Raw genomic sequence first — 14,738 nt, 5'->3', positions numbered from 1 at the left:
TATATATATATATATATATATATATATATGTATGTGTGTATTTATATATACATATATGTGTATATATATATATACATATATATGTATATATATATGTATATATGTGTATATATATATACATATATATGTATATATATATATATATATATATGTATATATATATATATGTATATATATATGTATGTATGTATATATATATATATACATATATATATATATATATATATATATATATATATAATGTTTTATTTTGGTAAATGGCTATGATTGCATCTGTTTAAGTTTGTTTAAACAAATCATTACTCTCTAAAGCCACTTTATTTGTTTATATATCAATATTTCGATCTTTCACAATAATCTGCAGTACATAATTTAAATGTAAATACCTCAAATTGAAGGCTTTTCTCAGAGTTTTCTCTGTTGAGCGTTGTTAGATCAATTAATAACAGATAATAATTCATCACTTTTTTAAGTCACCTGCCAAGACTATTATTGATGTCTATTATAGTACTGTATCAGTTTAAAGTGGGGGTCGGCAACCCGCGGCTCTTTAACGCCGCCCTAGTGGCTCCCTGGAGCTTTTTCAAAAATGTATGAAAAATTGAAAAAGATGAAGGGGGGGGAAAAAACTTTTTTTTGTTTTAATAGGGTTTCTGCAGGAGGACAAACATGACACAAACCTCCCTAATTGTTATAAAGCACAGTGTTTATATCAAACATGCTTCACTGATTCGAGTATTAAGCTTGCGGCCTTTTGTCCTACTAATTTTGGCGGTCCTTGAACACACCGTAGTTTGTTTGCATGTATAGCTTTCTCCGACTTTCTAAGACGTGTTTTATGCCACTTCTTTTTCTGTCTCATTTTGTCCACCAAACCATCAACGTTGTGCATGAATGCACAAAGGTGAGTTTTGTTGATGTTATTGATTTGTGTGGAGTGCTATTCAGACATATTTGGTCACTGCATGACGGCAAGCTAATTGATGCTAACATGCTATTTAGGCTAGCTGTACGTACATACTGCATCATTATGCCTCATTTGTAGCTATATTTGAGCTCATTCAGTTTCATTTAAGTCCTTATAATTAAATTAATATCTCATAACACACTATCTGTATGTAATATGGCTTTTAATTTTTTGCGGCTCCAGACGGATTTGTTTTTTTATTTTTGGTCCAATATGGCTCTTTCAACATTTTGGGTTGCCCACCCCCGATATAAAGCAATACTAACGTGATAAGATCTATATGTTTGCTCTTTTTATATTTATTTAAAACATTTGTTTTTTGTTATTGTTTACAAACTGAGGGAGTAAATCTCTGGATACAGGAAGGCAAAATACGCATGTTTGAAATGAAAGCCAGTATTGAATTATTGCTTTCATGTGCACCAGCCATTTTATTTTATTCAAAAAAATACTATGTAGTATTCAATACTGCAATTTAATCATTTGATTCACAAAAATACTAACACATTCTAAATGTGATAAGTGTTACAAAAATGTGTTAGAGGTTCCATGATTACTTTAGTTAATTGCTATGAAACATAATTTATTGTCAAAGTATTGGTTGGCAATCGAAATCGGATGGAATCTGAGGCCCAAAAAAAACTGATCGGAGCAATTGGGTCAGGTTTGCCTCTGGAATTGGATTGCATTGTTATGGTATTGCTGTGTATTGTTTTGTTGGATTGAATACATTTTCACACAAAAAAAAAGGGATCGGGAATGGAGGCCAAAAATGTTGATGGGGACATTTTCAGGTTGTTGGTATTTCTTCCACCAAGTCGTATTTCATTCCTAAAATAAAGGCATAGCTCATACTGTTATACAAATGTTTGTATGAAACACATCATGTCAAGTTAGAGTTTACACACAATTTTGCAACATTTTGTCATGATCCGTGGCTTGGATCATGTTTTTGGTATTTTCGGTTAGTTTTGGACTCCCTCAGTTCCTGTTTTGTGCACCCTTGAGTTTGTTTTAGTTACCATGGTTGCTTATTTTCAGTGAGGGTTGGACTCCACCAAGGCTGCCCTTTGTCACCGATTCTATTCATAACTATTATGGACAGAATTTCTAGGCGTAGTCAAGCCGTTGAGGGGATCTGGTTTAGTGGCTGCAGGATTAGGTCTCTGCTTTTTGCAGATGATGTGGTCCTGATGGCTTCATCCGGCCAGGATTCCCAGCTCTCACTGGATCAGTTCGCAGCCGAGTGTGAAGCAACTGGGATGAGAATCAGCACCTCCTAGTCAGAGTCCATGGTTCTCGCCCGGAAAAGGGTCGAGTGCCATCTCCGGGTTGGGGAGGAGACCCTGCCCCAAGTGGAGGAGTTCAAGTACCTAGGAGTCTTGTTCACGAGTGAGGGAAGAGTGGATCGTGAGATCAACAGGCGGATCGGTGCGGCGTCTTCAGTAATGCGGACGCTGTCTCGATTCGTTGTGGTGAAGAAGGAGCTGAGCCGGAAGGCAAAGCTCTCAATTTACTGGTCAATCTACGTTCCCATCCTCACCTATAGTCATGAGCTTTGGGTTATGACCAAAAGGACAAGATCACGGGTACAAACGGCCGAAACGAGTTTCCTCCACTTGGTGGCGGGGCTCTGCCTTAGAGATAGGGTAAGAATCTCTGTCATCCGGGAGGAGCTCTGAGTAAAGCCGCTGCTCCTCCACATCGAGAGGAGCCAGATAAGGTGGTTCGGGCATCTGGTCAGGATGCCACCCGAACGCCTCCCTAGGAAGGTTTTTAGGGCAAGTCCAACAAGTAGGAGGTCACCCAGGACACGTTGGGAAGACTATGTCTCCCGGCTGGCCTGGGAACGCCTCGGGATCCCCCGGGAAGATCCTGGCCAGATGAAGCCATCAGGATCACATCATCTGCAAAAAGCAGAGACCTAATCCTGCAGCCACCAAACCGGATCCCCTCAACGCCCTGACTGCGCCAAAAACTCTGTCCACAAAAGTTATGAACAGATTCGGTGACAAAGGGAAGCCCAACCCTCACTGGAAACGTGTCCGATTTACTGCCGCTAATGCGGACAAAACAAATCCTAGATCTGGGAGAATAACCCTTGTGTTGAATAGAATATCATTTTTTCCTCATTCTTGTCATCTTTCAGTCTAAACCCACACTTTTTTTCCCTAAAGTTACGCTTCTTCGTGAACCAAAAAAGAGAAACATCGCGTAATCTCCCGCCCACGCCGAGGTCACATTGGTTTCTCTGCCTTTTAACATCTGCCTCCCACGTGTGAGGGGATTACGATGCATAATAGCTGCAATCTATCACTGGAGCCTCGCCCGTGTCTCTAAGGGTGGCGAGCTAGGGAGTGAGGGGGGAAAGGGAAATGAAAAGCCCAGCACTTTTTTGCGTACCGCCGGCGAAGGACAGCTCAGGCCGAGAGGCGGTCATAAAGTACTAATGGCTGTCTGACTGCAATGGGAGGCCTCTGAGAGAAGAGCTCTCAGCCTGCAAGAGCTTTGATGCCTCAGCAGCAACGGCCGGTTGAACAGGTGTCACCAGCCCGCACTTGGGCAGGACAAGGAATGGCACAGATGGTGTGGAGAGAGGCCTGACTATGTGTTGTTATCTTGGATTAGAGGAGGGCGTGTGTGTGGGGGGGAGCAGATGTTTACAGGTCATCTGTTTGCCTTTTCACAGCAAATGCCATAGTTTGTTTTGTTTTATTTTGGACGGTATAGCTCGGTTGGTGGAGTGGCCGTGCCAGCGACTTGAGGGTTCCAGGTTCGATCTCCACAGACGGATTTTTGAGTGACTAATTTTCAATGGAACATTTAAAAAATTGGTGTTGTTTACTGGCGTCATATTGCAGTCTGGGCTTCACGGTGGCAGAGGGGTTAGTGCGTCTGCCTCACAATACGAAGGTCCTGCAGTCCTGGGTTCAAATCCAGGCTCGGGATCTTTCTGTGTGGAGTTTGCATGTTCTCCCCGTGAATGCGTGGGTTCCCTCTGGGTACTCCGGCTTCCTCCCACCTCCAAAGACATGCACCTGGGGATAGGTTGATTGGCAACACTAAAAAATTGGCCCTAGTGTGTGAATGTGAGTGTGAATGTTGTCTGTCTATATGTGTTGGCCCTGCGATGAGGTGGCGACTTGTCCAGGGTGTAACCCGCCTTCCGCCCGATTGTAGCTGAGATAGGCGCCAGCGCCCCCCGCGACCCCAAAAAGGGAATAAGCGGTAGAAAATGGATGGATGGATGGATATTGCAGTCTACACGTATCTCTTATGTGTGACTACCATCTACAGTGGGGCAAAAAAGTATTTAGTCAGCCACCGATTGTGCAAGTTCTCCCACTTAAAATGATGACAGAGGTCTTTAATTGTCATCATAGATACACTTCAACTGTGAGAGACAGAATGTGAAAAAAAAATCAAGGCATTTTTAAGAATTTATTTGTAAATTATGGTGGAAAATAAGTATTTGGTCAACCATTCAAAGCTCTCACTGATGGATGGAGGTTTTGGCTCAAAATCTCACGATACATGGCCCCATTCATTCTTTCCTTAACACGGATCAATCGTCCTGTCCCCTTAGCAGAAAAACAGCCCCAAATCAATCAATCAATGTTTATTCATTCAGCCCTAAATCACAAATGTCTCAAAGGACTGTACAAACCAGTACGACTGCGACATCCTCGGAAGAACCCACATAAGGGCAAGGAAAACTCACACCCAGTGGGCAAAGCATGATGTTTCTACCCTCATGCTTCACAGTAGGTCTGGTGTTCTTGGGATGCAACTCAGTATTCTTCTTCCTCCAAACACGACGAGTTGAGTTTATACCAAAATGGATACATGGATGATACAGCGGAGGATTGGGAGAATGTCTTGTGGTCAGATGAAACCAAAATAGAACTTTTTGGTATAAACTCAACTCGTCATGTTTGGAGGAAGAAGAATACTGAGTTGCATCCCAAGAACACCATACCTACTGTAAAGCATGGGGGTGGAAACATCATGCTTTGGGGCTGTTTTTCTGCTAAGGGCACAGGACAATTGATCCGTGTTAAGAAAAGAATGAATGGGGCCATGTATCGTGAGATTTTGAGCCAAAACCTCCTTCCATCAGTGAAAGCTTTGAATGGTTGACCAAATACTTATTTTCCACCATAATTTACAAATAAATTCTTTAAAATTCCTACAATGTAAATTCCTGGATTTTTTTTCACATTCTGTCTCACAGTTGAAGTGTACCTATGATGATAATTAAAGAACTCTGTCATCATTTTAAGTCGGAGAACTTGCACAATCGGTGGCTGACTAAATACTTTTTTGCCCCACTGCACTGGTCACACTTATCATTACACCATGTACCAAACAAAATTGCTTCGAGGTCGGTAAGCACAACAAGAATTATTCCGTACATTAGGCGCACTGGGTTACGAGGCACACTGTCGGGTTTGGAGAAATCGAAAGGATTTTAAGTGCGCCTTATAGTCCGAAAAATACAGTGCATATATTAGCCGCACCGGTCTATAAGCCACAGATATATATACGTTGCGAAATTAGTTATTTACACAAAATGGTGGAGACTCACCTATGGTCATGAGCTTTGGGTCATGACCGAAAGGATAAGATCACGGGTACAAGCGGCCGAAATGAGTTTCCTCCGCCGTGTGGCGGGGCTCTCCCTTAGAGATAGGGTGAGAAGCTCTGCCATCCGGGAGGAGCTCAACGTAAAGCCGCTGCTCCTCCACATCGAGAGGAGCCAGATGAGGTGGTTCGGGCATCTGGTCAGGATGCCACCTGAACGCCTCCCTAGGGAGGTGTTTAGGGCACGACCAGCTGGTAGGAGGCCACGGGGAAGACCCAGGACACGTTGGGAAGACTATGTCTCCCGGCTGGCCTGGGAACGCCTTGGGATCCCCCGGGAAGAGCTAGACGAAGTGGCTGGAGAGAGGGAAGTCTGGGCTTCCCTGCTTAGGCTGCTGCCCCCACGACCCGACTTCGGATAAGCGGAAGATGATGGATGGATGGATGGATGGACATTAGCCGCATCGTACTATAAGCCACAGATATATACGTTGCGAAATGAGTTATTTAAATAAAACGATTTTGTAAAAGTTTATTTACCTACCGTAATTGTTTCCAAACAGTGCCTGTAACGCGGCAGTAAATCGGCTGATCAAACAAAACAGCAGCCGTCGTCATGGACTCGCTAGCTGCGGAAGTTAGTTCTCCGTTCAGCTAAATAGTCTTGATAAGTCCACGATGATCTGTTATTATTAACCATATATCTAAGCCAGGGGTGCCCACACTTTTTCTGCAGGCGAGCTACTTTTCAATTGACCAACTCGAGGGGATCTACCTCATTTATATATATCATTTATATTTATTTATTTATGAAAGAGACATTTTTGTAAACAAGTTAAATGTGTTTAATGATAATACAAGCATGTGTAACACATATAGATGTCTTTCTTTCACGAAGACAAGAATATAAGTTGGTGTATTACCTGATTCTGATGACTTGCATTGATTGGAATCAGACAGTAATGATAATAACACCCACATTTTCAAATGGAGGAGAAAAAAAGTTGTCCTTTCTGTACAATACCACATGAAAGTGGTTGGTTTTTGGCATCTAATTCATCCAGCTTCCATACACTTTACAAGAAAAACATTGGCGGCAAATTCCGTAGCTTGCTTGATTGACATTCACGGTACCCGAGGGTCTTGTGAGATGACGCTGGCTGCTGCCAGTTCATTATTATGAAAATATGACAGAGAGGAAGGCGAGAAACACTTTTTATTTCAACAGACTTTCGCGCCGTCCCTTCCGTCAAAACTCTAAAGGCCGACTGCACATTTCCTTTCTTCACAATAAAAGCCCTGCTTCATGCTGCCTGCGCTAACAAAATAAGAGTCTCGGAAAGCTGGCGTGCACAAGTGATGTGCACGCCAGCTTTCCGAGACTCTGTATTCATGTAGGCAGCATGAAGCAGGGCTTTTATTGTGAAGATAGGAAATGTGCAGTCGGCCTTTAGAGTTTTGACGGAAGGTACGGCGCGGGAGTCTGTTGAAATAAAAAGTGTTTCTCGCCTTCCTCTCGGTCATATGTTAATAATAATGATCTTGCAGCAGCCAGCGTCATCTCACAAGACCCTCCGGTACCGTGAATGTCATTTAAGTGACGTCTTGGTGAAGATTGATGATCACTAATTTTTAGGTCTATTTTTTTTAAAAGCCTGTCTCGAGATCGACTGACACACCCCCCGCGGTCGACTGGTAGCTCGCGATCGATGTAATGGGCACCCCTGATTTAAGCGATAGAGTGCACCCACTAAATTTTAGAAGAAAATATATTTTCCATACATTAGCCGCATAGGACTATGAGCTGCAGATATATATGTTGTGAAATAGGTTATTTACCAAAAAATATTTTGTAAACGTTTATTTACATACCTTAATTGTTTCCAAACAGGGCTTGTAACAGGGCAGTAAAACGGCTGATCAATCAAAACGGAAGTCATTGTCATGGACTCACTAGCTGCGGAAGCTAGCTCTCCGATCAGCTAAATAGACTCGATAAGTCCACGGTGATCTGTTATTATTAACCATATTTTTGGACGATAGATTTGACTAAATTTGAGAAGAAAATATATTTTTATATACTGGTCACACTTATCGTTACACCATATACAAAATAAAATTGCTTCGAGGTCGGTAAGCACAACCAGAATTATTCAGTACATTAGGCGGTTGTGAGGTGCATTGAATAGAATAGAATAGAATCACTAGCTGTTTACCATAACTTCATATTACTCCAAAACATTCGTCTAATCTCTTAAAACTACGCCCCCTTCAAGCTGACCTTAAGCAGGTTGTTTTCAATTGTTATCCCTAGGTTCACTTATTTAAGATCGCTAGGCTCGCACATTGTCTTTTGGACGAAAGGAAAGAAATTCCTGCAGGGACCTTCCCAACATGTTTTAGAATATCTTCTCATAATAGTGGAGACTAGTCCACTATTTTTTATTCATTTCCATGCCCTCACATATTTGTGCACCATTACTAAGCCATCCATCTTCTCTCCAGCATTGTGCATTATTCACATTCATTGTAAAAAAAAAAAAATCTAATTCATACCATGCATAAACAGCCGTTAAATTGCAACAACCTTGACATTTTGTAGTAAAATATGCACATGAAGAGCAGAATGGTGTAGGTGTTCTGATAAGCTTCAATGGAGCGCTCAAAGGGGTGGGGGGTTAGAGATAGTGAAGGGCAGAGTGAAACACCTGCCTCAGATGCTCTTAGAATAGTCGGGTTCAGTCGTGTGGGACACACTGAAGTTGGGCAGCAGGCAGTTGTAGGTCAATATGCACTTTGGGCAAACAATGAAGAATGTGTGTGTGAATTTGGGTCTGGATATTATTAGGTAGAGGAAGAAGTATGGAGTGATTTTGCATTACACCAGAATATATTTTGGATAAAAAAAAAAACAATCCGCAGTGTAGACTTTTAAGAGGTTTTATGAAAAATATGACACAACGTTTTTAGAAACGACATGGTTAATATTCCCCAGACTACTTTGTCTTATTTCTCATCTGTAGCAGTACAGTCATGAAAACATCTGCATCTACTGTATATGTATGTATGTATGTATGTATATATATATATATATATATATATATATATATATATATATATATGTCTTGATTGGATTATCCAGAGAATAGTGCTCGATACTGTGGTAGAGCGCAATATGTAGGTGTGGGAAAAATCACAAGACTAGTTCATCTCTACAGAACTGTTTCATGAGGGGTTCCCTCAATCATCAGGAGATTTTAATGGAAGCATTCACATACAATGGTTTATATAGGGCACAGAGTGGGTGGGTACAGGCAGGCGTAGGGTGTGGTGATTGGCTCATGTGTTACCCAAGAGGTGTTTCCGTCTGTGGCGGCATGTTGAAATGATTTCACTGCGCTTGTTGAGGGATGACAGATCTGGATGATATATAATAAACAGTTTCTCTTTTAAGCATAGGTTGCATCTTTTATTACCACTGTGGGGCGGTATAGCTCGTTTGGTAGAGTGGCCGTGCCAGCAACTTGAGGGTTGCAGGTCCGATTCCCGCGTCCGCCATCCTAGTCACTGCCGTTGTGTCCTTGGGCAAGACACTTTACCCACGTGCTCCCAGTGCCACCCACACTGGTTTAAATGTAACTTAGATATTGAGTTTCACTATGTAAAGCGCTTTGAGTCACTAGAGAAAAGCGCTATACAAATATAATTCACTTCACTTCACTGTTGTAAGGTGTGCTGGATGCAAGAATTTGCCATGTTATTGAATATTCAACATTTTTGTCTTTGAGGTTCTAAATGTGCAAGCTGAGTTCTGTAGAGGCCCTGCAATGAGGGGGCGACTTGTCCAGGGTGTATCCCGCCTTCCGCCCGATTGTAGCTGAGATAGGCGCCAGCGCCCCCCGCGACCCCAAAAAGGGAATAAGCGGTAGAAAAATGGATGGATGGATGGAGTTCTGTAGAATTCCGCAAAGTCTGGTTTCTAAAGGAGGCCTTGTGATTATTCCATCTGGTTTTAAACGCTCCTTCGGTTAATCCTACGTACGTGTCGGATGTGTTAATGTCCTTGTGTGTTACCTTTGCTTGGTAAACGACTGATTTTTGTAAGCACCCCCCATTGAGAGGGCAATCAGGTTTCTTGCGACAGTTACATTCCTTATTGGTTTCAGAGTCGTTTAGTCTGGGGGTAGGCAGTCCTTCTGCAATTGCTTTGTTGTGGTTTGAAATGATTTGTTGTATGTTATTCATACAGCTGTAGCTCAATTTAATGTTGTTCTTGTTGAATATTTTTCTTAGGGTGTTGCCTTTGGGGAAGCGTTTGTCGATTAGAGTGAGGAACTTGTGGCCGATATTGGTTGAGACGTTTTTGCTGAATGGGGGGTTGTACCAGATGATGTTGTTTCGTTTTCTGCTCTTTTATGGTTTGTTTCCTGGCGTGGGTTCATAGGTGAGGGTGAAGTTGTATCCGCTTTCATCAAGTGCTTTCTGGTACGGGGGGTTGCTTGGTCGAATTCAGCTTTGCTAGATGACATCATCGATAGCCTTTTATTGGCTATATATATATATATATGTAGGTGTGGGAAAAATCACAAGACTACTTCATCTCTACAGAACTGTTTCACGAGGGGTTCCCTCAATCATCAGGAGATCTCCTGATGATTTATATATATATATATATATATATATATATATATATATATATATATATATATATATATATATATATATATATGTGTGTGTGTTAGGGCTTAGAATCTTTGGGTGTCCCACGATTCGATTCAATATCGATTCTTGGGGTCGCGATATATATCGATTTTTTCGATTCTATATTCACAAACGATATTTTTCCGATTCAAAACGATTCTGTATTCATTCAATACATAGGATTTCAGCAGGATCTACCCCAGTCTGCTGACATGCTAGCAGAGTAGTAGATTAAAAAAAAAAAAAAGATTTTATAATTGTAAAGGACAATGTTTTATCAACTGATTGCAATAATGTAAATTTGTTTTAACTATTAAACAAACCAAAAATATGACTTATTTTATCTTTGTGAAAATATTGGACACAGTGTGTTGTCAAGCTTATGAGATGCGATGCAAGTGTAAGCCACTGTGACACTTTTTTTTTTTTTATAAAGGTCTAATGATAATGTCAATGAGCGATTTTTAAATCACTGCTATGCTGAAATTATAACTAATATTGATACTGTTGTTGATAATATTCATTTTTGTTTCACTATTTTTGGTTTGTTCTGTGTCGTGTTTGTGTCTTTCTTTGTTTATTTTTGTCTCCTTTCAATTGCTCTGTTTATTGCAGTTCTGAGTGTTGCTGGGTCAGGTTTGGTTTTGGAATTGGATTGCATTGTTATGGTACTGCTGTGTATTGTTTTCATGGATTGATTAAAAAAAAAAAAATCGATTAAAAAAAAAAAAGAGAATCGATTTTGAATCCCACAACTTGAGAATCGCAATTCATATCCGAATCGATTTCTACCCACACCCCATATATATATATATATATATATATATATATATATATATATATATATATATATATATATATATATATATATATATATATATGTATATATACATACACACACACGCAACACAGGCCAAAAGTTTGGACAAACCTTCTCATTCAATGCGTTTTCTTTATTTGCATGACTATTTACATTGTAGATTGTCACATCATTTGTTGTGTACTGGACAAAAAAAGGTGAAATAACTGAAAACATGTTTTGTATTGTGGTTTTGTCAAAATAGCCACCCTTTTCTCCGATTACTTTTTCGCACACTCTTGTCATTCTCTCGATGAGCTTCAAGAGGCGGTCACCTGAAATAGTTTTTACTTCACAGGTGTGCTTGAAGCTCATTGAGAGAATGCCAAGAGAGTGCAAAGCCGTAATCAGAGCAAAGGGTGGCTATTTTGAGTAAACTTGAATATATAACATGTTTTCAGTTATTTCACCTTTTTTTGGTAAGTACATGACTCCACATGTGTTCATTCATAGTTCCGATGCCTTCAGTGACAATCTACAATGTAAATAGTCATGAAAATAAAGAAAACGCATTGAATGAGGAGAATGTGTGTCCAAACTTTTGGCCTGTACTGTATATTTAAAGACAAAAGTTAGGGTCAGTTTTGTGTTATACGTAACAAAGTGTATTATTAGTAGTCAAATGTTTAGCTTTTTTTAATTACATTTTGTGTTTTTGCTGTTTTTTTTATTTTTTTACTGTTGTTTTTGTTACCCTTGTAATAATTAATACATTTGCACTTTGTCACTTTTAACACAAAGCTGACACTAAGGTTCGTCTTTAAATATATATAAATCCATCCATTTCCTACCGCTTATTCCCTTTTGGGGTCGCGGGGGGCGCTGGCGCCTATCTCAGCTATAATCGGGCGGAAGGCGGGGTACACCCTGGACAAGTCGCCACCTCATCGCAGGGCCAACACAGATAGACAGACAACATTCACACTCACATTCACAATATAAAGATTATATGTTTTTAGCCTTTTGTTTAATCAAACAAAATACAACAAAACGGCCCCCGTATACTTTCACTTTTTAGTATGTGGCCCTTTTAAAAAAGAAATTTGGACATTCCTCTATGTATTAACATATATTCCAAATATGTTTTGTTAAAATAAAATGTTTGCCCCCCTGCCTTATTACTTCAAAAGCAAGTATGTTTTCCATCAATTTGTACATAAAAAATATAGAAAACGCATTGAATGAGGAGAAAGTGTGCCCAAACTTTTGGCCTTTACTGTATTTATTAAAATATTTAAAATATGAAACGCAATTAATCACATTTTGTTCATTGTTAACTCAAAATTAATCGCGATAATCGCAGATGGGTAGACTTTTTTTTATAATTAATAAATGAACCATTGACAGATACATATTTATTTTTTGAGGGGGGGGGGGCTTGATATTGTTGCATGTCAATCAATAAATTAATCAAACTTTATTTATAAAGCGCTTTTCATAAAGGGGCAGTTTTACTACTGTGTTCCATATGTGTTCCTTTTAACAACACTCAGTTAACGTTTGGGAACTGAGAGTCCAATTTTTAGATGAGCTCGGGTCCAGCTAAGCTGGCTACGTTTCTGGGTGTTGTTGATAAATGGCTTTCGCTTTGCATAGTAGAGTTTTACTTGCACTTACAGATTTTGCGACAAACCGTAGTTACTGACAGTGGTTTTTTGAAATGTGCCTGAACCCATGTAGTGATATCCTTTACACACTGATGTAGCATTTTGATGCAGCACCGCCTGAGGGATCGAAGGTAATGGGCATTCACTGTTGGTTTTCAACCTTGCTGCTTACGTGCAGTGATTTCTCCAGACCCTTTGAACTTTTTGATGATATTACGCACCGTAGATGGTGAAATCCCTAAATTCCTTGAAATAGCTGGTTGAGAAATGTTGTTCCTAAACAATTTCTTCAGGCATTAATTTGTTCACAAAGTTGTGACCCTCGCCCCGTTCTTGTTTGTGAATGACTAAGCATTTAATGGAAGCTGCTTTCATACCCAATCATGGCACCCACCTGTTCTCAATTAGCCTGTTAACCTGTGGGATGTTCCAAATAAGTGCTTGATGAGCATTCCTCAACTTTCTCAGTCTTTTTTGCCACTTGTCCCAGCTTTTTTAAAACATTTCGCAGGCATCAAAATTCCAAATGAGCTAAAATTAGCCGGGTACTCCGGCTTCCTCCCACCTGCAAAGACATGCACCTGGGGATATGTTAATTGGCAACACTGAATTGGCCCTAGTGTGTGAATGTGAGTGTGCATGTTGTCTGTCTATCTGTGTTGGCCCTGCGATGATGGGGGGATTTGTTCAGGCTGTACCCCGCCTTCCGCCCGAATGCAGCTGAGATAGGCACCAGCGCCCCCCGCGACCCAAAAAGGGACAAGCAGTAGGAAATGGATGGATGGATGGATACTTCCTTTGTTGCCTTATTTCTATTTGACTTTACTAAATGTTAGGAAGCATTTTATTAAAAAACAAAACAAAAAAACAGTTTTTTTAAAGTAATATAGAAATTGATCAGAGCTGTTTATCAGTTTCATGGAGGAATGTAGTTTTTCATACAACTGTCATCCAATGTTATCAAAAACAGTATGGATTTCGAATTGAGATTCGTTGTGAATTGAGAATCAATTCTGAATCCAAACATTACCCCCTAAGAATCGAATTGAATCGTGTGGTGCCCAAAGATTATATTTGCCAACCCTCCCGGATTTTCCGGGAGACTCCCGAAATTCAGCACCTCTCCCAAAAACCTCCCGGGACGAATTTTGTCCCGAAAATCTCCCGAAATTCAGCAGAGCTGGAGGCCACGCCCCTTCCAGCTCCATGCGGACCTGAGTCACGTGTCGACAGCCTGTTTTCACGTCCGCTTTCCCACAGTATAAACAGCGAGCCTGCCCAACGACGTTATAACTGTAGAATGATCGAGGGCGAGTTCTTGGTTTCTTATGTGGGTTTATTGTTAGGCAGTTTCATTATAATAATAAATGGGTTGTACTTGTATAGCGCTTTTCTACCTTCAAGGTACTCAAAGCGCTTTTGACACTACTTCCACATTTACCCATTCACACACACATTCGCTACCAGGCAAGGCGCTAACCATCACCCATCAGGAGCAAGGGTGAAGTGTCTTGCTCAGGACACAACGGACGTGACGAGGTTGGTACTATAGGTGGGGATTGAACCAGGGACCCTCGGGTTGCGCACGGCCACTCCTCAACTGCGCCACGCCGTGCCATTAACGTTCCCCTCAGTGCGGTAACAACACACAACAACAGCAGTCATGTTTTTGTCTACTGTAATGCAGTTTGTCTGCCATAAACAGCAATGTTGTGACACTCTTAAACAGGACAATACTGCCATCTACTGTACATGCATATGTGACAATAACATATACGGCTTTTAGAGAGTGCAGAAGAACGAGGAAGATGGATAATCTCCTGGAAGAAGTAGTGGACTACCAAATGCTTGGCAGAGAAGATCTTCCTCAGGAAGCAAATATTGACCTGTTTTGGGCCATGCTAGGGAGAGATGGAAGATTCCAGACTCTAGTGCATTTGATGAAAGCAATTTTTGTGCATGCCACACAGCAATGTATCATCAGAGAGGGTGTTCATTATGGTTATAAAAATAGTGACCG

General features: G+C 40.6%; 1 protein-coding gene across 5 annotated transcripts in view; it reads left to right on the top strand.

Annotated features, from left to right (window-relative positions):
- Positions 1 to 14,738, top strand: part of sphkap (SPHK1 interactor, AKAP domain containing) — a 393,096-nt gene that overhangs the window by 228,947 nt on the left and 149,411 nt on the right. The window lies entirely within an intron of this gene.

Source organism: Nerophis ophidion, linkage group LG13 (genome assembly GCF_033978795.1).
Source record: "Nerophis ophidion isolate RoL-2023_Sa linkage group LG13, RoL_Noph_v1.0, whole genome shotgun sequence".
Taxonomy (NCBI): domain Eukaryota; kingdom Metazoa; phylum Chordata; class Actinopteri; order Syngnathiformes; family Syngnathidae; genus Nerophis; species Nerophis ophidion.
The sequence above is the reverse complement of the archived record's forward strand: the minus strand, read 5'-3'. Positions and strand labels throughout refer to the sequence as shown.